At 37.7% G+C, this 27,472-nt stretch overlaps 1 protein-coding gene across 8 annotated transcripts in view; it reads right to left on the bottom strand.

Moving 5' to 3' along the window:
• The window catches only part of BBX (BBX high mobility group box domain containing), a 281,032-nt gene that overhangs the window by 193,696 nt on the left and 59,864 nt on the right, over positions 1 to 27,472 (bottom strand). Inside the window, exon 1 of one of the 8 annotated variants that reach the window (XM_053220803.1) lies at positions 14,160 to 14,184. The exons of the other annotated variants lie outside the window; for them this stretch is intronic. The gene's annotated coding sequence lies outside the window, so the exon portion shown is untranslated. Of the gene's footprint in view, positions 1 to 14,159; positions 14,185 to 27,472 lie in introns of those variants that run through there. 8 annotated transcript variants of the gene reach the window in all.

Below are 27,472 nucleotides of genomic sequence, written 5' to 3'. Positions count from 1 at the left end.
AACATTTTACATATATATATACATATGTAAAAAAAAAAAAAAAAAAAAAAAAATATATATATATATATATATATATATATATATATATATATATATATATAAAACAATCATAAGAAAACTCTGAAAAATAGAGAAAACGCAGACTAGGTAGGGACTCTGTGACCCAAGGAACAACTCTGTGGTGAATTCCCTAGACTTTCTTTTTGCCCCACATCTTAAACTTGGAACTAAAGAAGCCAGCAACCCAGAAATGCCAATAAGACACAGACAAAAAAGTCCCAACAAAAAAGCCAGCTCTCTCTAGACAAAGTATCAGGAAAAGGTCAGTCTAGGAAGACAGAAAACTTTTAGACAATAACTGCCCTCCACCTGCCAAACATGATGTTAAAAAGTGGCCTCGCACCCACCAACGCCAGCTAATGCTGAGTAAATCTCCTAAACTTCCACCCTCACCAGGATGTAAAGAGGAGCCACAACCTCCACAATAAGGTGGACTAATAGGGAGAGTCAGTGGACATCATGTGCAGACACAGGATTTCCATCCTCCATCTAGCAGTAAAAATGTCTGCCTCCTTCCCCCACTCAGGTGGTATGAGAGGAGGGCTAGTGGAGTATCAAGATTTGACCACTGTAATAAGACCACTTCACCACTCTAGCCCTTTGCATCAGTGGATGCCATGTATAAAACAGTAATGAGACACTCCTGTCTCTTCAAGCTAGTGTGATACTGGCATAGACCTGGGATGGGGGGGGGGGGGGGCAGGGAGACACACTACCCAACTCCCACCTCTGCCCGAAATACCCAGGAAACACCTTCTCCCTTGGTGTTAATGGAGGCCAAGCAGGGAACCTAGACTTCTCTTCCCATCTGCCAGCAATAAAATGGTCCCACATCCCTGCCCCCTGCTACAGCATTGTCAAAGGAAGTCAGCTACAACAGGTTAATTAGATCCACAGTTTCCAACATAATGCCCAAAATATCCAGGTTCCAATGGAAAGTCACTTCTCCTATCAAAGCCAGGAATATCTCAACTTGAATGAAAAAAGACAATCAGTAGGTGATAAATAAAAGATGAGATGTTAGAATTATCTGACAAAGATTTTTAAAGCAACCCTCATAAAAACGCTTCAATGAACAGCTGCAAACATGCATGAAACAAATGAAAACAAAATGTCTCCACAAAAAGTAGAAGATACAAAAGATGACCAAATGGATTTTGGAGCTGAAAACGCAATAACCAAATGAAAAAACTTAATGAATGAGCTCAACAGCAGAACAGAGGGGGAAAAGGAAAGAATAAATGAACTAAAAGAGAAAACTGAATAGAAATCATCCAATTTGAACAACAACAACAAAAAAACATTCTGAAAAAATTAAACAGAGCTCAGGGATCTATGGAATAATAACCAAAGATCTAAATATGTCATTGCAGACGTGCCTGGGTGGCTCAATCTGTCCACTCTTGATTCTGGCTTAGGTCATGATCTCAGTCATGAGATGGAGCCCCACATCAGACTCTATACAGAACATGGAGGCTGCTTAAGATTCCTGTCTCCCTTGGGGCTCCTGGGTGGCTCAGTCAGTTAAACATCAACTTTGGCTCAGGTCGTGATCCCATGGTTCATGGGTTTGAGGTCCGTATCAGGCTCTATTGTGACAGCTCTGAGCCTGGAGCCTGCATCGGATTCTGTCTCCCTCTTTCTCTGCCCCTAACCCACTCATGCTCTGTCTCTTTTTGTCTCTCAGAAATAAATGTTAAAAAAAAGGGGGGGCACCTGACTCAGTCAGTTAAGCGTCTGACTTTGGCTCAGGTCATGATCTTGCGGTCCGTGAGTTTGAGCCCCGCGTCAGGCTCTGTGCTGACAGCTCAGAGCCTGGAGCCTGTTTCAGATTCTGTGCCTCCCTCTCTCTCTGACCCTCCCCCCGTTCATGCTGTCTCTCCCTGTCTCAAAAATAAATAAACGTTAAAAAAAAAATTTTTTTTAAATTCCTCTCTCCTTTTCTCTCTGCCCTTCCCCCACTTGCGCTTGCTCTCTTTACGATCCAAAAAAAAAAAGGGGGGGGTGGGTAGGGCTGAAAAACTACTCAAAGAAAGCGTGGCTAAAAACTTCCAAATTTGGCAAGAGACATATATCAAGAAAGACACATCATAGTCAAACTTCTGAAAAGCAATTATCTTACCCCCACCTCCATCTTAAATCTTAAACACAGCAAGAGAAAAAAGAGACCTTCACCTACATGAGGAAAAACAATTCAAATCACAGCAGATTTCTCATCAGAAACCATGAGAGCAGAAGACAGTGACACATTTCTCAAGTACTAAAAGAAAAGAACTGTCAACCTAGAATCCTACACCCAGTGAAAATCTTCCAGGAAGGACAAGAAAATAGAATATATTATCACATGAAGAAAAACTGAGAAAATTTTCAATAGCAGATCTAAATAAAGAAATAGCTAAAGAAGTTCAATAAACAAAAAGAAAAAAAAAGAACCTTGGAATATCAGAAAGAAAAAACACGATAAACAAAGATATGGTAAATACAATAGGCTTTCCTTCTTCTCGAGTTTTCTAAATTATGTCTGATGGTTTAAACAAATAAGTGTCTGATGTGGTTTTAAATGTATGTGAAGTATTTTAGACAATTGTATTGTAGATGGAGGAAGTAAAGGAATATAAAGAAAAGGAAAATAATGCACTAATTAAAAGGACAAATTAGCAGTGGATTAAAAAACATCATATAGCTATATGCCGTATATAAGAACCCCACTTCAAAAATAAGGTAGGTTGAAAGTAAAAAAAAATGAAAATGGAATATCACAGAAATAGTAATCAAAATAAAGAAAGAGAGCTGTATTTATCAGAAAAAGTAGACATCAGAGCTAAGAGTATTACCAGACACAGGGAGAGACATTACATCATGATAAAAGGGCCATGCCACCAAGAAGATATAGAAACACTAAATGTGTATTAACTAATAACAGATCTACAAAATATAGAAGTAAAAACTTATGAGACATAGGTAAATCCACAATTAAAGTGAAAGACATCAACAATCCTCTCAGCAACTGATGGAATGATTAGAGGAAAAAATCAGAAAGGATATACAAGAACTCAACAATATTACCAACAGGATCTAAATATTTATAGAACACTTAACCCAACAACAGAAGAAAAACATTCTTTTTCAAGTGTTCATGGAATACAAACCAAGAAAGCCTATATGCTAGGCTATAAAACAAGTTCATCAACAACTTTTTTTTTCAATTGAAATCATACAGAATGAGTTCTCTAATCACAATGGAGTCAAATTTAAAATCATACACAGAAAGATTACAGGAAAACTCCCTAACACTTAGAAACTAAACAGTATACTTATAATTAATCCACAGATCAAAAGTCTCAAGGGAATTTTTTTTCTTTTTACATTGAACTGAATAAAAATGAAAATACAGCCTATCAAAATTTTGGGGACACAGCAAAAGCAGTACTTAGAGGGAAATGTGTAGCACTAAATGCTTTGTTTTTGAAAAAGGCAATCTTACAAATCAATAATTAAAACTCAATTTGAAAAGCTGGAAAAAAGGTCAAAATAAACTCAAATAAGCAGAAATTACAGAAATAATAATGAAATCAATAAAACTGAAAACAGAAAAATGATTTTGGTATTTACTCTGACACCAAAACCAAACAAAATAGCACGGAAAAAAAAAGCTACACACCAGTATCTCTCATTAGAATAGATGCAAGAATCTCTAATAAAATATTGGTGAAAGAATTCAACAATGTAAAGAACCATACAACATAACCAGGGATTTATTTCAGGAATGCAAGGATGGTCCAATATTCAAAAATCAACTAATACAATCTACCATATTAACAAGTAACAGAAGAAAAATCATATGATCATATCCATTGACTCAGATAAAGTAACAAAGTTCAACATCCATTTCAGTAAGAGGGACTGAAGGGAATTTCTTCAACTTGATAAAGAGTATCTAAAAATAACTTACAGCTTAAATTGTACCAGTAAAGTACTGAATGCCTCTTCCCTAACATTAGGAACAAGACAGAGATGTCCACTATCATGACTCTTATTAGCACTGCAATAGTTCTGGACTAGAACTGAAAGTTCTAGTGCTGGAAGTTCTATCAAGGGCAATAAAAGGCAAATAGATCTGAAAGGAAGAAATAAAACTATCTCTATTTGCTGATGTCATGATTGTCTATGTAGAAAATTCAAAGGAATCTACAAAACAACTCCTAAAATGAGTGAGTTTATAAGGTCAAAAGATATAAGTGAAACACACAAAAATCAATTATATTTTTATATATAAGCAATGAACACGTGGACATCAAAATTTTAATACACTAGCAATGAATGTGTAGACACCAAAATTAAGAATACAATATCACTTACAATATTTTTTAAATGAAATAGTTAACTTATAAATCTAATAAAACATGTCCAATGCTTGTGTGCTGACAAAATGTTAAAGAAAAGATGCAAAGAAGATGTAAATAAATGAGGGAACTTACTGTGTTCAAGAACTGGAAGACTAGGGGTGCCTAAGTGGCTCAGTCGGTTAACGTCCGACTCTTGATTTTGGCTCAGGTCATGATGTCATGGTTCGTGGGTTAGAGCCCCATGTTCAGCTCTGCACTGGTAGTGTGGAGCCTGTTTGGGATTCTCCCTCTCCTTCTTTCTCCATCCCTCCCCTGCTCATGTACTTGCTCTGTTTCTCAAATTAAATAAATAAATAAATCTAAACATAATAAAGATGTCAATTCTCCTCAAAATGTACAGATTTAACACAACTGCTAAAAATTTCCAGCAAATTTTTTGTAGATACAATAGTTGTAAACAAGTTCATTCTAGATTTTATATGAAAAGGCAAAGGAACTAGAAGAGTTAAAGCAATTCTGAAAAAGAATGAAGTGTGAGGAAACAGTCTACCTGATTTCAAGGTTTAATATAGCTACAGTTAATCAAGAATGTAGGATATTGGTGGAGAAGCACACACATAGATCAATGAAAGAGAACAGCAAATCCAGAAATAAACCTGTATAAAAATATGCCATCTTATTTTTGACCAAGGCACAAAAGCAACTCAATGAGTGCAAGACATCCACAGACAAAGAAAAAAAGACTTCACCACACAACCATAATAAAACAATCCAATTAGAAAATGGGCAAAGTACACGAAAAGATATTTTACCAAAGACTATAAATGGCAAGTAAATGCATGAAAAGATATTCAATTATTATTAGTCACCAAAGAAATGCAAATTCCAATCACTATACATTTATTGAAACAGCTTTTTAAAAAAGTGACAACACCAAATGCTGGTGATGATACAGAGAAACTAGACTATTCTACATTGCTGACAGGAATGTAAAATAATGACTTTCTGAGAACACATTTGTCAGTTTCTTTTAAAAACTAAACACACAACTATCATACAGCCTAGCAATTGCATTCCTCGGCATTTATCCAGTTGAAACAAAAAATTATTCATACAAAAACAGGTACATGAATGTTCACAGCAGCTTTATTCACAATAGCCCCAAACTGGAAACCCAGATGTCTTTCAACAAGTGAGTGGTTACATAAACTGTTGTATCTCTACACCACAGAATACTATTTGGCAGTAAAAAAGAACTAATGATACAACTTGCATGCACCTCTGGAGAATTTTGCTGAGAAAGCCAATCTCAAAAGACTACATACTATATGACTTTATTTCTGTCACATTCTTAAAAAGACAAAACTATAGAAATGGAAAGAGATTTGTGGTTACAGAGAATTATAAAGGGGTGGAACAAGAGGAAAGTGAATAGGATTATAAAAATGGCAACACGAGGGACACTGAGGTGAAGGAAATGTTCTGCAGATGACTGTATATAGGTAAATACTCTTGTGGATAGTTCGCCATAGTTTTCAAGAAGTTATCATGGGGGAACATGGATGAAGTGTTTGTATTACTTCTGATAACTGCAAATAGATTCATGATTATCTCAAAATAAAAAGCAGGTGAGTAATGTATGTTTTCCTTTCCTGTTCTCACTCCTTGTCTCGTCTGCAGGGCCTTGGGTTAGGGTTATCAAATCAGGTTATATTCTCATTCCATACTCCTCCTTGGCTGACCTCATTCATTCTGGAGGCTTCAATCACCATATGCCAATGATTGCCAAATTTGAATCTCAAACCACTTCCTCTCTTCTGAAGTCCAAACATATTTTACTGATAAATGACTATTCAATCTAGGTACAGGCACTTCAATCTCAACAGGTGTACACTTAAACACCTCATCTTTCCCTACAGCCCCCAAATTTGCTTCTCTTGGGGCTTTCCCCATTTTGGCAGTTGCCACTGTATTGTCTAAGGCACTCAGATGCTAACATGGAGTGGTTTCCCATCTCATGTACACAACTGGTCAATCGTAAAACACCACTAATTCAAGTCCCTAAGTGTATGTTCTTCCCATTCCACTGCCACCACCTATTTAGCTACCACTATTATAATGTCTTTAATGGTTTCTGCATTCCCTTTTGTGCCTTCCTTAAAAGCATCACCTCCTGAGGCAACCAGACTGATCTTCACAAAATGCGAATCCAAATACCTCACTCCCCAGCTGTAAATTTTCCAATGTTCCCACCATGCTTGTCATAATTTAATCAAAGCAAACTCCCACATATTCTGGTTTCCACCTGCATGCTCCTGCCCTTTTTGTTTGCCAACTCAAGCCATATTAGAGTCTTCCAGTTCTCCTAGGTATCCTGCCCTTCCGCACCTCACAGCCTCTGCATTTCCTCCCACCACTCCCAGTCCAATCTTCCTCAGATCTACTGATCAGCTCTTATCTAATCCATCATCTTCTCCAAGATGGGTTTTTCTGAGCTCCCAGATGAAGGAAAGCCCTTGTTAAATAAAGAAAGGGACACCTATACAACTTCAAAGACATCTAATTAAAGTATTTTAATAAAAACAATCAAATAATTCTAAGATTCATACAAAGGTAATATCGAAAAGTATAAATCAATATATTTCAATACAGAAGTCATACATACTTGTTTTGGTGATTTAGGTTAATTTGGGCCTACTCGATAAAACATTTGACATCCATTTTCTTTGTCTTTTTTTTTTTCCTTCGGAGCTTTCTAAATACGAAGTACAATAATAATAATTATCCTAGTAAGACGTTTTGTGATTCACAAACTAGGACCGTGATCTTGAATTTGCAGTCTCCTGAACTGTGAGAAATGTGTATTTGTTACTGGTAAGCCATCTGGTCTGTGATTTTTGTCATAGCAGCCTTAACTGACTGAGACAGAAAACGGGTACCAAACTTGTGGTTCCGCTACAACAAATACCTACAAACGTAAGGTAGCTTTGGAACTGAGTAATGGGCAGAGGCTGGAAGAGCTCTGAAGTGCATGCCAGGGAAAGTCTACAATACCTTGAACAGAGCATTAAAAACAACTCCCGTGACGGCTCAGAAGGGGAAGAGATAATAGAGAAAGCCTCAATTTTCCTAGAGAATAACCTAAGTGGTCTTGAACAGAAAATTTGTGGAAATATGGACAAGAAGGCCATTCTGATGAGGGCTTCATTGGAAATGGGAAACATGTTATTGGAAACTTGAGGAAAGGCCATCTTTGCTATAAAGTAGCAAAGGATGTGGCTGAATTATGCTCATGTCCTAGTATTTTATGGAAGATAGAACTTGTGGGCAATGAAATTGGACACTGGGCTGAACTTTTTCTAACCAAAGTGTTGAAGATGCAGCTTCAATTCTCTTGAATACTTATAGTAAAATGCAAAAAGAAAGAAACGACAGAATTTTTAAAAGGGAAGCATAAGTTTAAAATTTGGAGAAGTCTCCGCTCATCCCTACTACAAAAAGCGAGCAAGCACATTTGGAAGAGACCATTAAGGGTGTGGCTAAGAGATCTTTTGATAAGGAGATTAGTATGGGTGTGAACTAGGGATTTTATCAGCCACCCCAGAGAGAAAAGAGCAACTGGAACTAAAGGAGAAAACAGGAATGAAAGCTGGTTTTATAACTTCTTAGAATTCATAATCGGGGACCACAGAGCCACACTGCTTCAAATGTGCAACATTTTTCTGGACAAGGAAAGAATTCCAAAGGCAATTCAGAGCTTATCAGGATTTCTTCCTTGGTTTCCAAAGGAGGAGTACATCACTTGGGTTTCAACAAACCAGAAGACCCCACCCAAAGCAGGGGGAGCAGCTATCTCACTTAAATTTCAAAGGATAGAGCCATGAGGAGCTAGGACAGAAGCAGAGTGAGAGCAAGGCTTCCAGAGAGATCCCTACAAGGGCAAAGCTCAGCCAAGATGTGGGGGTGGGGGAGAGGCTGCAGGCACTGCATAACCTCCAACCAGTAGAGTGACAGGCATACCATCATACCACTCCAGCCCAGGAGGGATGTTGTGCAGACTGCACCCAACTAAGCCATGGGGACAGGAATACTCTATCTAGTGTGTCTGGAAGGTGGGACCCCTGCCACAACGGGCCTGGCAGGCACAGCATCAAAGTAAAGATTATTCTTGAGTCTTAAGATTTGATGTTGTTTGTTCTGTTGGGTTTTAAGTTTCCTGAGACCTATCAACCCTTCCTTTCTTATTTCTCTGTTTTGGAACAGGAGTGTTTTAAGTCTATGACTTTACCACCATTGCATTTTGGAAGCACATAACCTGTTTGAGTTCACATGTTCATAGCTAGAGAGGAATTTGCCTCAGGATGAATCATAGCTGGAGTCTCATCCATATCTGACATAAATTATATTTAGACAAACTTTGGAGTTGATGCTAGAACTAATAAGACTTTGGAAGCAATGCTTTGGTATGAATGCATTTTGAATTTGAGGACATGATTGGAGGGTGGGGGGCAAGGGTGGAATGCTAAGGTCTGTATGTTTGTGCCCTCTCAAAATCCATGCTGAAAACAGAAGGTAGGGCCTTTGAGAGGTTGCTTAGGTTATGAGGGTGGCACCTTCATGAATGGGATCAGTGTCCTTTAAAAGAGAGTTCCCCTGGGGGCGCCTGGGTGGCTCAGTCGGTTGAGCTTCCGACTTCAGCTCAGGTCACGATCTCAGGGTTTGTGAGTTCGAGCCCCGCGTCAGGCTCTGGGCTGATGGCTCAGAGCCTGGAGCTTGCTTCCGATTCTGTGTCTCCCTCTCTCTCTGCCCCTCCCCCATTCATGCTCTGTCTCTGTCTGTCTCAAAAATAAATAAACATTTAAAAAAAAAAAAAAAAAAGAGAGTTCCCCTGGCCCTTCTATCATGTGAAGATACAAGAAGTCTGCAGTCCAGCTGAGGGACCTCACCTGGCCATGATGGCACCCTGATCTCAGACTTCCAGCCTCCAGAACTAAGAGAAATAAGTTGTTATTTTTAAAGAAAGTCTGATGAGTTTCACCCAGTCTTAAAAGTTATAAAAATAATAAAAAAGAAAAACACACATAGGAAAATGACTGTTGGGATGTGCCTTATAAAAACTAATTTTGGGGCACCTGGGTGGCTCAGGCAGTTAACTGCTCGACTCTTGATTTCAGCTCAGGTCATGATCTGATCATGGTTTGTGGGATTGAGCCCCGTGGTAGGGCTCTGTGCTCACAGTGTTGAGGCTGGTTGGGATTCTCTCTCTGCCCCTTCCCTGCTCATGGGAACGTATGCATCCAGTGCTCTCTCTCTCTTTTTCTCTCAAAATAAACATTTAACAAGAAAAAAAAAAAAAAAGGAATTTGTCTGAGGCAGGGATGCCTAGCTTGCTCAGTCAGTAGAGCATGCAACTATTGATCACCAGGTCACGAGTTCAAGTCCCATTTTGGGAGTAAAGCTTATTTAAAACAAACAAAGAAAAAAATATTTTAGGTAATTTGTCTGAAGCTTTGGAAGACATGTCTACATAAGCACTCTCTGAACAGTAATTTAGAGAGATTAGAGTTTTACATCTTTACATTTTAGAATTCTACAACAAAAAGTAATTGTGATGAATCTGTGCTTCCCAATCTCATTTTTTCTGATATCCCATCTTTGATTCCAAATTAAGTATGGATACTTTGTACTGAGTACTACTCAAGAATTAATGGATTCCAGTAATAATCATACCTTCATCCATTTGTCATATTAGTTTCCAAATGTATGCTTCTGTATGGCTCATGTGTACATGGTTCATGGTTCTGTGTACATTTAATCTTCATTTACTGTTAAAACCATCTGGTTAAAAGCATCATTATGAAGCATAAAAATACGGAAGGATTCCTAAGAATGGATTTCAGGACGTGAGATAAGAAGAATAGCCAAGCAAAAGATATAACCAGTATTAACTGAAGTAATGCAAAATATGCTTCCAAAATAGAAAATAGACATTTGGGACTACTCTGGAAAAGAAGAGTGGATGCTCTAAAAGTGCAGTTTCAGAGAATATTACTGGTCATATTTTGCCAGCCTCAAGTTAATAAAGCCAGGTATTTTCAAAGTGTGAAGGAAGACATACAATCAAACCTATATTAACCAAAAGGCTGAAGCAGTAGTCTAGTCTGACTGACTACATTTACTTACAAAGCCTTTTTATTTCAACTACTGCTATTGAAACCCTTCCTAGAATGTATTAAAGTATACTTTCTTGCTTTAGTAAGTACAGTATAGTGAATGTAATTAAGTCACTGGTGACTGCAGGGCTTATCATACATTAGGGTCAGTCTTGGAAGTATCAGTTTCGCTGGATCCTAATGACAATGTGGACATTTGGGCCAGACGTATACAGACTGGCCCTCGGCTATTCATTCTTTGAAGATCTTTTTTTTTTTAAACTAAATTGTTTAGAATCAATTTTTTAAAGGGGAGGAAAGAAGGTTATTTTCCTGTGTGTCAAAGGCAGGAAAAATAAACCTGGTTATCTGAGCTTTTACTATATCACTGGAGCTTTTCTAAAGTAATAGATATTCTTGAAAAATCTCTTCCATTTCAACACTTTTAAGGAAATGAGTGCCTAAGGGCACAGCTGGGGGGAAAAGAAAGGTAAAATCCAATTCCTATGTGGAGAAGAAACCAATACTGAAGAGTGCTGTGCAGTATCCAGGTACTTACTAGGTATGCATATACGCGTATATATGCTGCTAAGCACCAGGGCTACAGAAGCCTTTTCTGCTTTGTGCCTCAGTTTCCTTATCTGCAAAATTCAAAGAATGTCCATATATACCTCTCCTTAATATACAAAAGCTTCCCATGCTGTGATTCATTATGAGCAAACGGATATTACTCTACCAACAACTGTGTGTGTGTGTGTGTGTGTGTGTGTGTGTGTGTGTGTTGGGCGAGGGAGGTTAGGAGAAATAACTTTCCAAGGGGACGCAGGATGTGCAAACTCCTAAGAATACTATTCCTCAGTTAACTGAGGAATGCTGGCTAGTCATTTTACTCCTCTTTTTATTGCTTTGGGCAGGACACTAAATGAATAACAAATCAGGAGTTGACTGAGTTACATGTTAAGGGATTAAATATTAAATACCCCAAAAGAAACAGTGAAGCATTCAGAGGCTTGAATTCCTTTAGGTTTCCTTTGAAGTCTTATCCTAAATGACAGATGGCATCAGCATTTGTGGTCTGGAGTGGGCATCAGCATCTAGTCTTGACAGGAGCAAAATGTATGATCTTAGACAAGTCACCTGATCATCTGCAAAATATTTTCTTCCATTTCTGTCATTAAACAAGAATACCATAACAAATTCAACACATTTCCTTTTAAAATAAAGACATTACACAAACAGTTCATAGGAGTGCCATGCATATAATATATTTTGATTTTGTAAAGGCATTTGACTAACTATTGAATGCAAACATTAAAACAGTCTGCATATTCAAATGGGTTCTTAACTTTGAACAGCAAGCACTGAGTAATAAATCAGAAGGAACGCTACAAAGATGGGTTGAATTAAGATTAAATTTAATGGTGGATCCGAATGAATGGTCTAGATCACTTTTTAAAATTGCTGCTCTATGCACATCATAAACTTCTGGCATTCAGTCTGAATACATCACTCTCCCTGTGTGGAACAACTGATTCAGTGGGTTTTCCTCTTATGTTTCACTTATATAAATGTAAACCCTGGCAATACAGTGGGGGGAAAAAAACCCTGCAAGCATGGAGTAGGAAAGGCCTGACTTAAGTACAGTTCATGCGAAAAAGAACTAAAAGCTTGAGCTGACTTCGAGCTCAACATGAGTCAACAGTGTGACATGACTGCCAAAAAAGCTAACGTAATCTTCGCCACCGATAACAGAAGTGCAGTGTCCAGACTGAGAGGGTTACAGCTTTCCTGTACTCTCTGCACCCTGTGCTGGGCACCTCGCATCTAGAGTTATGGGCTCTGTCCCAAGGGTACCCTATTTAAGGGTGATACTGATAAACAAGAGTGATTCCAGGACAGGCAGTGACCAGAAAGGGAAAGGGTCCTTTCTGGATGAGAAACTAGTCCTGAAGACTGGAGAAATGACTGTTTAGCCTGGGAAAGCTAAGTCTTAGGGGAGAGATGATATTCAATATCTAATGAGCAGCTAGTGACAAAGTTCAGACGTAAAAGGACACAAACCAAAGCAGATCTGGCGTCAATACATACAGAACCCCAAACTGAATGGGATGCTTCAGCACTCAGGATGTTCAGGTAATGCAACTATTGTCAACTCTGACTACACCTTAGAAACACCTGGGGATGTTTTAAATCTATCAAAGCTCAGGCCCCACCCCCAACCAATTAAATTAGAATCTCTGGGGAAGGGCCTGGGCAATGGTAGATATTAAAAGCTCTCCAGGGGTTTCTAATGTGCAGCTACACTTGACAATGACCAAGGTAAATACAATCAGGGTGGCTACCTGTCTGTGTGTGGTATAGAGGGGATTCCTTCTCAGAAGCCTTTTATTTCCCAAATTGTTTCTGTTCTAGAACCTTTTATACTTTTAACTTGTTAACAACATCCTCTGTGATCATGAAGATTAGCGCTTGTTGCAAATATCTGAAAAGAAGTGAAGTTTAAATGGCACAGTCTCTTAAAGGGAAGAATTCAGGTTGAGTTATAATAGCTAGCCTATTCTATTCATGAATAAGAGCTTTCTACAATTTAAGCACTACTTAAAGTAGTGGGGAAAAGGACAATAGTCCTGGCACATTCATATGTCGGTAAACTTAAACAATTTAACTCCGAAGTGTTGTAAAATAAATTTAAAGCATGCTGACATTCAAGACTTCAAGTTTTTCCCGTGATAAAGGAACTCTTAAAATCAGGCAGAAAGTCCTTTGGTGTTTGAATGGTCTCTGTCACTAGTAGCTGAGCCAATGTACATGATAAAATATTTTATTTTTTCTACTTTAAATATTATCTAAAACTTTTCCTAACAGAAAAGCCTGGATTTTTCATAACAAATATAGATTTCCTTCAGTGTTAGTTACATTCTTAATTCTTAATCCTATTCCTCTGAATAGGACCACTGAATAGAAATGTTCATACACATTTCCTAATCTCCTTTGAAAAGATACATCCATATGTGTTCCCAAACCTTCTGGCCTTAATATAGGTCAGGCACCCACTGTAGTGGGTGGCGTTATGCTTCTAAATTTCACAGTGACCCCTCCAGATTTTTCCACTTAAACATAACACACCCTCTAAACTTTAAAAAAAACTTTCACTTTGAGTTACGGTAAATCATCAACCATTTCCTTTTACTTTTGTTATCTGCCAATGCAAAAAAAAAAAAGCTCCTAATGAATCCGAAGCTTCTTCTAGGCTCCTGGAAGTCTCACTCGTTAATCTTTGTCATGTGGCTCATAAATAATGAGAGAGGTATTAAAGATCATCATCTTGTTTACAATCACCACCAAAAGGAGCCTGGAAGAACACTGTGGATCTGACTGGACGTAAGCAGCCCGAAGAAGCATTTCAGGAGTCCTGATGTGGGGACGCAGCAAAGATTTAACATCTTATCAATAGCTGCTAACTGTACCTTGTCTCATGTAACGACTGCTCTTTCTGTATCAAAACACTAGAAAATAACAGCCTCACAGACATCTGAGCAGCTGCTGGGTGGATAGTCTGCACCACGGCCAACAGTCACCTTTCCATTTTTCAAGCACATACCTCTCACAGAAATGTTTTCAGTGCGGCAGTCTACAGAGCTGGTTATAACACCGACACGATGTAACAACAAAATTCATGATGATTTTGCTTTTTCAGTCTGCCCCCCTCCTTTTTTTACATTCTTCCCTCCCTTTCCGTCCCCCTAAAGAAAACCAAACCAACAATACTTCCACAAAACCTGACTCAGACTTATGAATATAATGCTTTCAGTGAAAGCAGACCAGCTTTATAGGAGAACAGCTTTCATGAGAAGCAGGAAGCTGATCTGAGCAGCAGAGAGAGCAGGGATGGGGCGGAGCAGAAAGGAACTGAGCTGGGGGAGAGCGAAGCACAGACAGTTCTTGCTGCTTCGAGTTACTTATTGACAGTTTCATCTTAGAGCACAGATTTATGAATGGGGAGCGTCCGTCCCACCGTACCTTTTCTTTCTTTTACAAATCTCTGTCAATCTGGTAAACTATTGCACAGGGGAAAGTGAGGCCTTACAGCCTCGCCAGAGCCCAGTTGCAGGGAAATGATGTAAGCTTCCCACCTCCCACCAGCCCCAGCTCTGCCAATCCACCTCTACTCTGACCTGTTAACATCCCCTCCCTCCTCCGGTGCCACTGCCAGGGGGCTGCGGGGCCCCAGGCTTGCCTAGCTATGTCCTACGTGCACCAGAAAGTATTTGCCAGAGGATAAGGAGTATTTTTGTTTTCAGAAAAGTCTTCCATGAAAAAGCAAATGCCTATTTAGAAAATAATGCTGAGTCGACAAAAAGCTAGTCAGTCCCCAGGAGAAATAATATTAAATAGGACTGAGGTGAGAAATGCAATTTAGCCAAAGGCAGCAGAAGGTGTGATGTAGCTAAGGGTTTAATAATGGGAGTTAGGAGACAGGTTCTGCTATTCTAATACCACCTCTGTGACCTTGGACGATTGGCTTCATCTCTCTGGTTTCATTTTCTGTAAAAGGAAAGAGTTAATATAAATTATATCTGAGGTCTCTTGTACTGCTGTAATTTTATGAACTGATACCCAAAAGAAATAAGCCGAGAGCAAAAAAGCAATCTAATGTGGTCAACTATTTGCTGTTTACTAAAAATTGCAAGCAACTCCTTCTGTTAAGCTATTTAAGATATGCTTTACCCAGGTACTAGTAAATGTGAATAGGACTAGCAAAAGATTTATAGGGAAAAAAGTTACAGGCAGTTCAAGTGTTAATCCTGATCTGGAGAATTATAGAGCATTAGGATCTCGAAGATTCGCGCTAAGGACAGGACAACTTATAAGCTGATGCATGGAAGCAGTTAATACTAGGACATTACCTAAACAACATAAACTATTTACCTGAGTCAGCAATGTTCTAAGTTTAAAGGAGACACACACGCACACACACACACACACACACCAGAGAGAAAAAAAATTTTTAATTATGAACACACAATACACTGGTTACTAGCACCACAGTATTCAAATTAGGGTGGGCAAACTCCTGGAAGTACATTCATGAGAGCTGCCAAAGGGTATGAAGAATACTCAGGCACAAAGATGATAAAACAATTTCCAGACCAATGTTTCTAAGTACGCTTTCCTAGAACTGATGTGCTGAGAATTCCCTAGAGAGTAGGTTCCCCTGCCCCTTTCCACTTTCCTTTTTCCAATCCCCCTAATCCCCCTTTACAAAATCAAGGCACACAGCTCACCCATCACAAATCTCATGCTGGGGTAGGAAAAACCTCTGGGCAGGACGCAAGGGGACATTGAAATACTGGTGGTGAAAAAGTATACAGCCCTAATCGGGGTCCTTTGACAACTCAGGTGGCTTTGCCAATTCTTTGCTTGGAATAAACTTGTAGCAAGACCTAATTTGGTTGTCAGCGGAGAAATCATTAATCATAACTTTAAATGACAGATCTCTGAGATTTTGAATAAGAACCCATAAGTTCAAAGAATTATGTGACACTGCTATATTAATACTCTTACATCTTCTTCAACTTATTTATGTAAACAAATTTTCATAATATATACATTAAAAAGACTGAAAAACATACTAAACTTTCTGCAATGAATAATCTCATTGATACATGAATTAAAAGGAATGCACCAATAAAGCACTGATACAAATGTCCTTCTATTATTACTTATCAAAATTTCTAATTCACCACGTTATTCTGATCAACTGTGTACTAAAAATCATTGCAATAACTTAAAAAAATATTAGTCTTATGGTAACAGTAAATTAAATTTCATTACCATAAGTATGATAAGGTGATCAAAGGTCGATTTTTAAACATAATAATACATAAGGATAAAAATTTAGTGACAAAAGTGTAATAACAAAGACCTCAAGGAGAAGAATTAACAGTCTAAAATTTCAGACTGCTGAAGAGTAGCTGTAAATGGATAGTGGTAGTTTTACATAGTTTTGGCTTTTGGTTCAAATAAATATGTTTAAGAAGGATAGAACAATTTTATTAAGAAATTCAATAATTACACTCAACAACAATTTTACTTTAGCAAATGATTTAAACTTATGACAAAAATTTCAAGTGTCAATGAAGAAATACATGAGGGAATCCACAGTTTTCAAAATTCTTTTACTGGAGTGAAAATGTTTGAAGACCACTATGCTGGTCACCCTTCTTTCATTCCAAAGCACCTTTCAAGGGTCACTACAGAGTATTAAAAAAAAAAAAAAAAAAAAAAAACAAGTGAAGAGAAGAATGAACCTCAGGAAACAAGCAACTAAGCTTCCCAGTTACCCATGGTTCTTCTTTTAATACCGCAACAGTTTTGTCTCCTAATTTTAAACCACTATAAACGAAATTCTTCTCAAAATGGGGAACTCATTCTCATCTTCTTAGACCACACCAACATGATTTAACCTTTTAGTAATGTTTCCCACACAGTTTTCACTAACTCTAATCCTGCGGACTGTTCATATAGTGCCCCTGAGACCTATGGATGCTCCTCCTGGATGCCTTTCTGGATTCCTGCCAGCAAATTGGGAGATGTGGGTTCAATTCTTGGCCCACCAATCATAACCTGCCAGCCCATGAGCTGAAGTACTGAAACTCTCTGAGCTCCAACTTTTTTCCCTATAAAAAGAAGTTAATTTCACCTTCCTAAACTACCTCACAAAACTGAGATGAGTTCACAGAAGTGAATACACTTTACTTAAAGGGATGTTTTTCCCTTTTAGTCAGGCTCTGCCTATCACTTCTCACCACTGAGTGTCTGCATGAAGCTCCCCTTTCTATCCTTTGCTATAAAGTGTGGAAATCAGCAAAAAGCTAACTAGATCTGTTTAATTCTGATGAAAACTGCTTAAGTCAACAATGGAGATCTTTTATTAAACATATCAAGTTTGTGACTTTACTTTGAGAGATCATATAGTTTCTGGATCACTAACACGGCTGGATGGCTGAATAATGTATACACAGATTTAACTCTATATATGTTCCAAAAACTCAGTCTGCTCTGATATAACAGCAGTTTCATTGAAGAGTAAGGCTTAACATTCTTAAGTTGTGACCCTCATTCATTTTGGTGTCAAACCCATCTTACTCCCAATCACCAACACGCAGGTGCATGTTGCTTTTACTAACTATTCACTAAATGTTTTTGTTTATTAGGTATTTGGTACTCCAAAGCTTCAGTTTCCAAGCTACTAGTCCATCTAGTGCCCAAGAATCTTAGCTTCATTTCCAGAAGCACAAAATACACTTTTCACTTTCAGAGTCCAGAGTGCTAACCATTACACGATGGAACCACTTTTCACTTTCAAAAGTAGCAAACAGCATTCAAACAACATCAAAAAGAAGATAAGGTTTTCTAAAAATTAACTAATACTACCTGTTCTATTTTAAATGTCCATATGGTAGGCTAGGCACCTAATTCTATGAATTATTATTTGGTTACTACTATTATTATAGTCTCACTTGACCCTGAATCTGAGCCACAAAAATATTTAAGTGACTTGCTCAAGGTAACAAAAACAGGCAAGAAAGCCAAAACTAGAATGCAATCCTACAGATAGGGCAGACACTGCTTGGGATTCTCTCCCTCCGCCCTCTCTGCCCTTTCCCTCCCTCACACTCTCTCTCTCAAAATAAATAAACTTAAAAAAAAAAAAAGAAAGAAACACAAATTTATAAAATTTTATCAGGTGCCTAAAGGAACACTAAGAAGAAAAATGTCAAAAACCTGGCCTGTGATAGAATTTGGGGTCTACTCCCTATCTATTTAATAATTGTTATCTGACCCAGAGGGGAAATGTGATGATTTTAATCAACTCTCATTGACGACCTGATAGAAGTATAATGAAAAGTATTTACATCAAAAAGTATCAGAGCTCAGCAAAATGTCCCTTTCAACTACTAAATTGCAATTCTATTCCTTTGGCAAATCTTAAAATCATAAGCTCATGCAATGTTACTTCTGAGTTTCTTTGGATAACTGGGTTTCGGTCTTTGAGTCCATATTATTCTCCTCTATAGCTACTGTCTAAATCTAAAGGCTCTTTGTTTTGTTCTGTTTCATTTCTTCATTTAAAGGGACTAGAAATAATCAGTTTGTCCATTTCCTTCATGCACAGTTAGACTGCATCCTATGTGTTCCCAAAAGCTCTGTGTGTGCCACTGGTAGTCTTGATGGCTCTCATTTTGAATACAGACCTGGTTTCCCCATTATCCTGTAAGATCCCACAGAAGAGAATCTTGTTTTTGTTCATCTTTAGAACCCCAGCACCTACTACACTATGTTGCACCAATAAATGTTAAAACATTAGTTGAAAACTTTCAAGCCTGTTTTCTGACTCCAGAGTTTCTTTTGCCACTGAACTACTCTAGGAGTCTATCTCTTTAGATAGTGATAATCTTAAATCACCAAAACTGATTAGGATTTAGTGGATTAGTGATGACTTTTCTGGCAATTGGTTGGGGAAATTAGAAGGGAGCACCCTTGGGTTGATGTTTCAATATCCATTTTGCTGAACCTATGCCCAGCATTCAGTTTTCAGACAAAAGAGAGGCCTCAGGGTCATAATCACTTAAAATTTATTGACCAGCTCAAGGGGCTTTGTTAATCCCATAATATCCGGCACAAGGTCAGTGTCAGATAAACACTTTTATATTGCTTGATTAATTGACTGCTGCTATTAGACCTGCCACAGGCCAAATGTAGACCATCCTTGAAGTACAACAAGTATGTTAAAAGATTTAACAAAACATCAGTTAGTCTCTAAGATCAAATAATTCACTGTATAGAAAAGTAAAATTGTAATTAAACGTAGTCAGACATCAAAAAAATCCACCCAATATCATACTTCTACTTTTTTCCATATGAAGGTCTTTCAAAAATGTAAGGTTAAGAGAACCTTTTAGCTTAACCTAAAAACCAAACAAAACACTCTCCCATAAACTAAATGGCACAATCTAACAGAAACTGTTGGTCCTTAAGGTATGTGAATGGGGGAGAGAAATTTAGGATCAATAATCATCCAGTATTTCTTAAATTCACCAAACCCGATTACTATTTTGATAAATCTAAACATACTTATTTAAAGAAGTTACCTGAAGGCTCCCCAAAATTGCACATGCCCCTTTTATTAATAAAACCTGTTTGTGTCCTGGCACACACAGCAAAATAAACAAACACATAAACTTGAAAACTTCAGGTTGTTCCAGAGATCTATTTTTAAATGTTTCAAATTTCCCTGAGATCTCTTTGCATTATTAGACTCCTAGAGACTAAAGATTGAGCATTCTGTTCAATGCTAAGGCTGTTATTATACTAAAACTCAATTTAAGATGTTTTTAAAAATCAACAATCTCATAAAGAACACCTGGTGATCTTAATACACGTTTTTTAAACCCAAAACATCTTTAAAACAACACAAGGAATTGTATGGGGCGCCTGGGTGGCTCAGTAGGTTAAGTGTCCAACTGCAGCTCAGGTCATGATCTTACAGTTCATGGGTTCAAGGCCCACATCAGACTCTGCTGATGGTTGGGAGCCTGGAGCCTGCTCAGATCCTGTGTCTCCCTCTGTCTCTGCCCCTCCTCCACTCATGCTCAGTCTCTGTCTCTCTCTCTCTCTCAAAAATAAACATTAAAAAAATTAAACAAACAAACAAACAAGGAATTGTAAATAGATTACACTTTGCAGGCCGACAGGCTTACACATTTCCCCAAATCTCAAAGTCATACTAAACTGGATGCAAACTGGATGCAAAACAAATTCGAGGTACCACAATGATTAGCAAGGTTAAAACAACGTAATTTAACTAGCAAGTTACAATTTCTCCTCACCACATACGTGAAAGACATTTCAATTACCTAGAGTTAAGTATTCTGTCTCAAGGAAACATTCTTTTTTTTTTTTTTTTTTTTCAACGTTTATTTATTTTTGGGACAGAGAGAGACAGAGCATGAACGGGCGAGGGGCAGAGAGAGAGGGAGACACAGAATCGGAAACAGGCTCCAGGCTCTGAGCCATCAGCCCAGAGCCTGACGTGGGGCTCGAACTCACGGACCGCGAGATCGTGACCTGGCTGAAGTCGAACGCTTAACTGTTAACTGACTGCGCCACCCAGGTGCCCCGGAAACATTCTTATTAGTATTAAGACCCTTTAAAATAAATATAATATTATCAAGCATAAGATTTCAGTACTCCTTTTAACTGTGTATTATTACTTAAAATTGTTAACATTTGTTTTTATAGTCCCTTACAAATAAATAAATCATATTTGGTGAAATATATTCCCTCAAATCAGATTATTTGGGTTTTCTTTTTAACCTGACAACTTTTCCCCTCAAAGGTTTATTTCTCCTGTACTCTAACATCTCTTTAGCTCTAAGATGTGTCCTATTTGAAAGTCATCATTTGTCAATGCTTAAGCAAGCCCCTTCTAGTTACACAGACATCTAAGATGGGTCTATAATACACTAACATTTTACTGATGAAAATTTAGCAAACATATTTTACAATACATTTTCAATTGAGAGAAAACTACTGAAATAAATATTATTTCCATTTCATGGAGTAATAACCTTAGATCAAGAGAAATCAAGCATCTCACCTAGTTAATGAGATGTAAAACTAAGACTTGAACTAGGTTTTCTTATTTGAAATCAGGAGCTTTTGGCATATACTGGGAAGTGTAGAAATATATTCATTCACCAATGTAGTGTAAAATTTGTGAGGGAGGGGGAAGCCTACCTGCTTCCAAAATGCCTCCTTCCCCTCCTACCCACTTTGAGCCCCTGATTATTTCTGCATCTTAAACCAAATCTTTTTAAGCCTTTTATTGGACTTGCAGAGCTCCCTGACTTCTCTAACCATTGTTTTGATCCCTTTTACTCTTTCACTATTTTTATGACTTTCCTCACTGTCCTATGAAAAATAAAGAATGTTAAGAAGATCACTGGAAAATTATTTAAGTTCGCTTTTTTTTTAGATGGGTGTTATAGTTAAAAAAAAAAAAAAGTCTTCTTTTAGAAGCACCAAAGAAGAAGGAATATATATACCTTGAAAGCTAATGATAGGATTCTATACTTAATCTCTGATTCTGTCCTTAAGACTATGGGAAAATAAAAAAAATCTCTCCAGAAAGGCATTAACCTTTAGGAAATTGGCCAATTCCCAAGAGTAGATAATGCCTGGAAGCTGGAGGTATTACGGGTTGTGTTAAGGAGGCAAGGTCATGAAGGGTCAGTAACAAAGTTTCCGGTAATAGTGGGGCAGGCAAAGCCCTGACTTCTGCTGGGACCACACACAAGCTGTGCTGTTATTAAGAAGTGAAGCCCCTGACCTCCTACTCTCTTCCAAATCGAATGCTGGTCACAGGCCCATTGGTGTGGCTTTTGATGATGGAGTAAATAGTGAGTAAACAAGATCTCAGAAGTGAGAGGGAGAAACAAGCAGAGGGAGTCACCTATGTAAGTAGGGGGTGCTCTGGACGGAGCTTAAAGTTTAAAGTCACTTAAATAAAAGAGCAACTGGTAAAATAAAAGGGGTGAACATTTAGAAAACTGAAGTAAATAGATGCATATACATAAACATTATGTAAATAATTTTCTGCTTAATCATATTATAAAGCATGTAACTAATTATTTGATTTATAAACTCTTCATGCTTAGAGCTGGTACAACACACCGGTCCCACAGAATGGTTATTGATGAAAATCTTTCCGAAAGCGTTTACAAAGGTTTACTTTAAATACTGTATATTTGAAACTGTAAAACTCTAGATTATACTCTATATATTATGTCTATAAACTCTGTACTATACATGAAGCTATACGGTCCTGGGGGGGAAAATGAAAAATGATGGAAAGCACTAAAACAAAGACATGAAAGAACTAATCAAAATTCATGGAGTGTGATGCAAAATCTCTAGCCAAACTGTGGAAATCATTCTTTTAAAACAAATTTTGCTAGATCCTGCCCTTTCTCTAAATACATCTGTGTGCCTTTTCCATGATTAAGAAGGTCAAGTGTCTCAAAAAGGCATATAGAAATACCAAAATATTTCTGTACTGGAGCGATGGTCAGGTTCAACTGCCTTCTGAGATATCTTCCCGCAGAAAATGAAGAGCAGAATTCCACTTCTAAAACTCTGAAAAAGTAGAACTACTATGTGGCACTTCACAAAAACTAAGTCACCACTTGGGCTTCCCTACTTCCTCCAGTGCAACTTCTTGAAACAGTGCCAAGAACCATTTGATCGCTTCAACCAGCGCTGATGAGGGGGAAGCAGCTGGAGTACATGAATTAGTGTTCTCTGCTGTATTTTTGTTTTCAAATAATTATCTAGAGAACCAAGGAGCTTGATCAAGAAGGCTCTCTGGAAACAAGGGAAAGACCACCGGATTAGGGAGCAGAAAACCTGGAGAACAGCTCTGAATTAGGATTAAACAGCTTTGACTTCAAATGTTCTCTAATTATTTCTTCTACCTAATAGTTTTGTTTTAGCAGTTCTTTTTATAAGTTTTTGGAGGGTAAAACACCAAGTGCATTTCTTTATCTTCTAAGAACACATACAAGATAATTTGTCAAATGGTACGTGTTCAAAGATATTTACTCGAGTATAATTAATAAACTCAAATAATAAAATGAAGTGGTTCCTCACGTTTTCCCCATAAAATCAAGTTTGCATTAAAAATCGGAGAAATTGGGGCGCCTGGGTGGCTCAGTCGGTTAAGCATCCAACTTCGGCTCAGGTCATGATCTTGCTGTCCGTGAGTTCGAGCCCCGCGTCGGGCTCTGTGCTGACAGCTCAGAGCCTGGAGCCTGTTTCAGATTCTGTGTCTCCCTCCCTCTTGGACCCTCCTCCATTCATACTCTGTCTCTCTCTGTCTCAAAAATAAATAAACATAAATAAACGTTAAAAAAAATTTTTTTTTAAATCGGAGAAAGAGGATAACATGGTGTCTAATGGTTCTAAGTGGATTTTTCAAAAAGGCCAAATGGAAGTTTCGCGGGGCAGGATAAATGGGTTAGTGATAATACATCATCACTAACTCAGACAATACACATGTTTTTAAACATCATTTATGTTATTTCCTACCTAATCTGGAAGATTTAACTTCTCACATTCATGAATGCTCCCAAGTAGCCTATGTATGTGATTTTTAAGTTAAAGTAAATATTAACTATAATTATACTACCTTTGACATTTTTGACTCCCAGTCTTTTTTTTTTTTTGTAACCGCAAAGCCTGGCACGTAGTTACTTTGCCTTTAGAACATGCTGTATGTTCAATTCTTACTCCATCTTTTTTTATTCACTTATGTTACTTTTAGGAAAAATAACATAAGCATTTCCTGATGTTATTAAAAATATTGATGGACATAATCTTAATAGCCAAATTAATTTTTTTACTGCAATTGAGAAACTCAGGCACAGAGAAATAAAGCATCTTGAACAAAGTTACCCAGTTTACAGGTGGCAAACTAGGATCTGAACCTGAAATGTGTGATTCCATAGTAGTAACCAAATTACTTCTCTGAGTGCACACTCCTTCCCCATACATCTCATTCAACCACATTAGCTCCTGGCTTCTCTCCAAGGTGAAATGGCTGCTCAATGCAGGCTGGCTTCCTTACTAATCCTACTCTCTCCCCTTCCATCCCCTCCCCCCCATGGCTCCAGGCCCCTCTTCTTACTTTGTGACCTGTTGTTCACATGGCTCTGTCTGTGGGTTACTTACTTCTTTTTCCACCTATTCAACACTATCTTTTAGTAATCTGGCTCATGTCCCCTCCCCTCCCATAAGGTCTTACTAAACAATCGAAACATTCATTCATTCATTCTATTCATTCAATAATTACTTAATATCTACTATATACCAGGCACTGTTCTGAGCACTGGGATAAAAAGAACAAAATAGATAAGGCTTCTAATCTCCTAGGAAGAAGAGAAGATAAGGAAAAAGATAATAATAATTTGGCAGTGATATGTATTATTAAAACAAGGTGATTTCTTGTACTATTTCAGGTTGGCTTCCTGCCAACTTGTTGTAAAACTATGAATTACAAAAGGCAAGGATTCTGTTTTATGTCTAAAGCCCAGCATATAATAGGTACTTCAATAATCAGTAAATTAATACATGAATAAATGAAGAGGATGGATGAAATGATAAATGGGCAGGAGGATGAATGAATGAATGAATGAATGAATGAATGAATGAACTAATATTCGACTCAAACTGTAAAAGAACTATTTTATCTCTAAGTTTTGCTTTCCCCAACCAAGTTGTTCCCCCAATTAGGTTGAGGATCAATAGCCCACAAATCTGTGTTGGTCTGGTCTGACCAGGGAGGATGAAAATGAACCTGAGTGATTTTAGAGCAGGCACCTCCAGTTAAGGCATGATCCCCCCATCTCCTATCAGCTTAGCCATACCCAGGTCCCACAGTCACCCTCTCCACCCGCCTCCTGCAAGCATCTGCCTCAATATAAGTTCTCCTTTAGGACAGGGTCCGAACATTTAATAACAGTAGATAGCAACTTGAAAAGCTTTGTAACATATTCTTCACTACTTTTTTAGCAATTCTGATAATAGCAATTTCTAGTCTAGATTACATAAAATTGCAAGGAGATCCAAATCATTCCAGTTAATGGGACTAAAATCTCAATAGCTTACAACAATCTCATTTATCTGTAAAAATGTGAAAGATTTCAAAACATTCAGAAAAAGTGGTGGAATATATTTTTAAATAAAGCAAGATAAAGTGGCAAAGCCCTCAACAGTGTGAAATCACCTGCCTGTATCACTGGACACCGTAATCACAGGCCATAATTAAGGACACCATTTCTCAAACTTACTTAGCCTTGACAACAAACATAAATCCACAAACAACACTGTGGACTCCAGTCTAAGGAATATGGTCTTAATAGTTAAAAAAATTCACTTTGGGTGCACATTTAATTGTCAACAGTATCATAAACACAAATGCAAACTTTGTGACAAAAATCCAATAGTAATTTCGGTTATAAGGTAAGTAATCAAAACACCTAGAAAACACATTATTTATTTTGTATCTATCATCTAAATAAAACATTAAAAATTTTTTTAATTCTCATTAAGAACTAGCTAACACCTGGCTCAGTCAGTTAAGCTTCTGACTTTGGCTCAAGTTGTGATCTCATGGTTCTTAAGTTCAAGCCCACATCAGGCTCTCTGATGTCAGCTTCAGATCTTCTGTCCCCCTTTCTCTGCCCCTCCCCCAAGCACATTCTTGCACACGTGCTCTCTCTCAAAAGTAAACATTAGAAAAAAGTGGGGGGCACCTGAGTGGCTCAGTCAGTTAAGAGTTGAACTTTGGCTCAGATCATGATATCACAGTTCCGGAGTTCAAGCTCCACATGGGGCTCTGTGCTGACAGCTCAGAGCAGAGCCTGGAGCCTGCTTCAGATTCTCTGTCTCCCTCTCTCTGCTCCTCCCCCGCTCACATTCAGTCTCTCTGTCTCTCTCTCTCTCTCAAAAATAAACAAACATTAAAAATAAATAAACAGAAAAAAAGTAAAAGAATTGGCTAACACCTGAGGATATGTCTATTACCTGACTCAAGTTTAAGAAACCAGATCTAAAAAAACACAATGAAAGGCCTCCTGGGTGGCTCAGTGGGTTAAGCTCAGACTTCGGCTCAGGTCATAAACTCAGGGCTGGTGAATTAGAGCCCTGCACTTGGCTCTGTGCTGACAGCTCAGAGCCTAGAGCCTGCTTCTGATTCTGCGTCTCCCTCTCTCTGCTCCTCTCCGCTCATGTTCTCAAAAATAAGCAAACATAAAAAAAAACCACACACACACAATGAAAGGTATCTCTTAAGAAATGAATTCATGTATATTTGTGGGGAGATATATACATAACAGACTATTTTTCTAAATATTTACTTATTTTTTGAGAGAGAGAGAGAGAGAGAGAGAGAGAGAGAGAGAGAGAAAGATGGTGAGCAGGGGAAGGGCAGAGAGAGAATCCCAAGCAGGCTCCACACTATCAGTGGAGAGCCCTAAGCAGGACTGGATCTCAAGAGCCGTGACATCATGACCTGAGCCTAAATCAAGAGTTGAAAGCTTAACCCATTGAGCTACCCAGGTGCCCCCAGACTGACTATTTTAATCAAAGTTCATTCCTGATTAATATTCAAATAGTAGTGATTCTTAAAACTTTAAAATTTTAAATTTCTCTGCCTAACAGCTAGCATTCTCTGATAGAAAAATAGTTAATAATATATAAGTAAACTCTTTAAATAGATTACTGATATTTAAGAGAACCATGTGGATGAGTTATTTTGGCCAAGGAAATATCCTCTATTTATTTATCCTCTACTTATTATTAACATTTCTGATTTTACATTAAGTTTTCTTAAAATGAAACCTTTGTTTAACATTTAAGTTATAAGGACAAGCTCAGAAAATATATCTGAGACTTGATATTTTATTGTTCCTTCACAGAAATGTCCAAAAACTGTAAATAAAGTGTAAACATAACCAATAAAAGTAATCATAGACTGAAATCTGAAGATTCTGGAACCTGTTAGCTTATGAGTTATTGGCCTCCTTTGTGAAATAAATATAACCAAATATCTTGTTTTCTTGCATCCCCTACTGTGTTTTAATAACATAAGTAAAATAAGTTCAATTTTTAGTTTTCCAAAGAGTCTCACGTATCTACATAGGCTTCCTACTGTGGAAATATTTCTCTTATTATTTCAAGTGCTCATGCCAACGTAGCATCACTAAAAATGATAAATTTTGATAAAATATGTTCCACTGAAAATAAAGAACCACAGAAAAAGAAGCAGAATCATATTTCTGCAGTACTGAG

This window comes from Acinonyx jubatus, chromosome C2, assembly GCF_027475565.1.
Source record: "Acinonyx jubatus isolate Ajub_Pintada_27869175 chromosome C2, VMU_Ajub_asm_v1.0, whole genome shotgun sequence".
Taxonomy (NCBI): Eukaryota; Metazoa; Chordata; class Mammalia; order Carnivora; family Felidae; genus Acinonyx; species Acinonyx jubatus.
The sequence above is the reverse complement of the archived record's forward strand: the minus strand, read 5'-3'. Positions and strand labels throughout refer to the sequence as shown.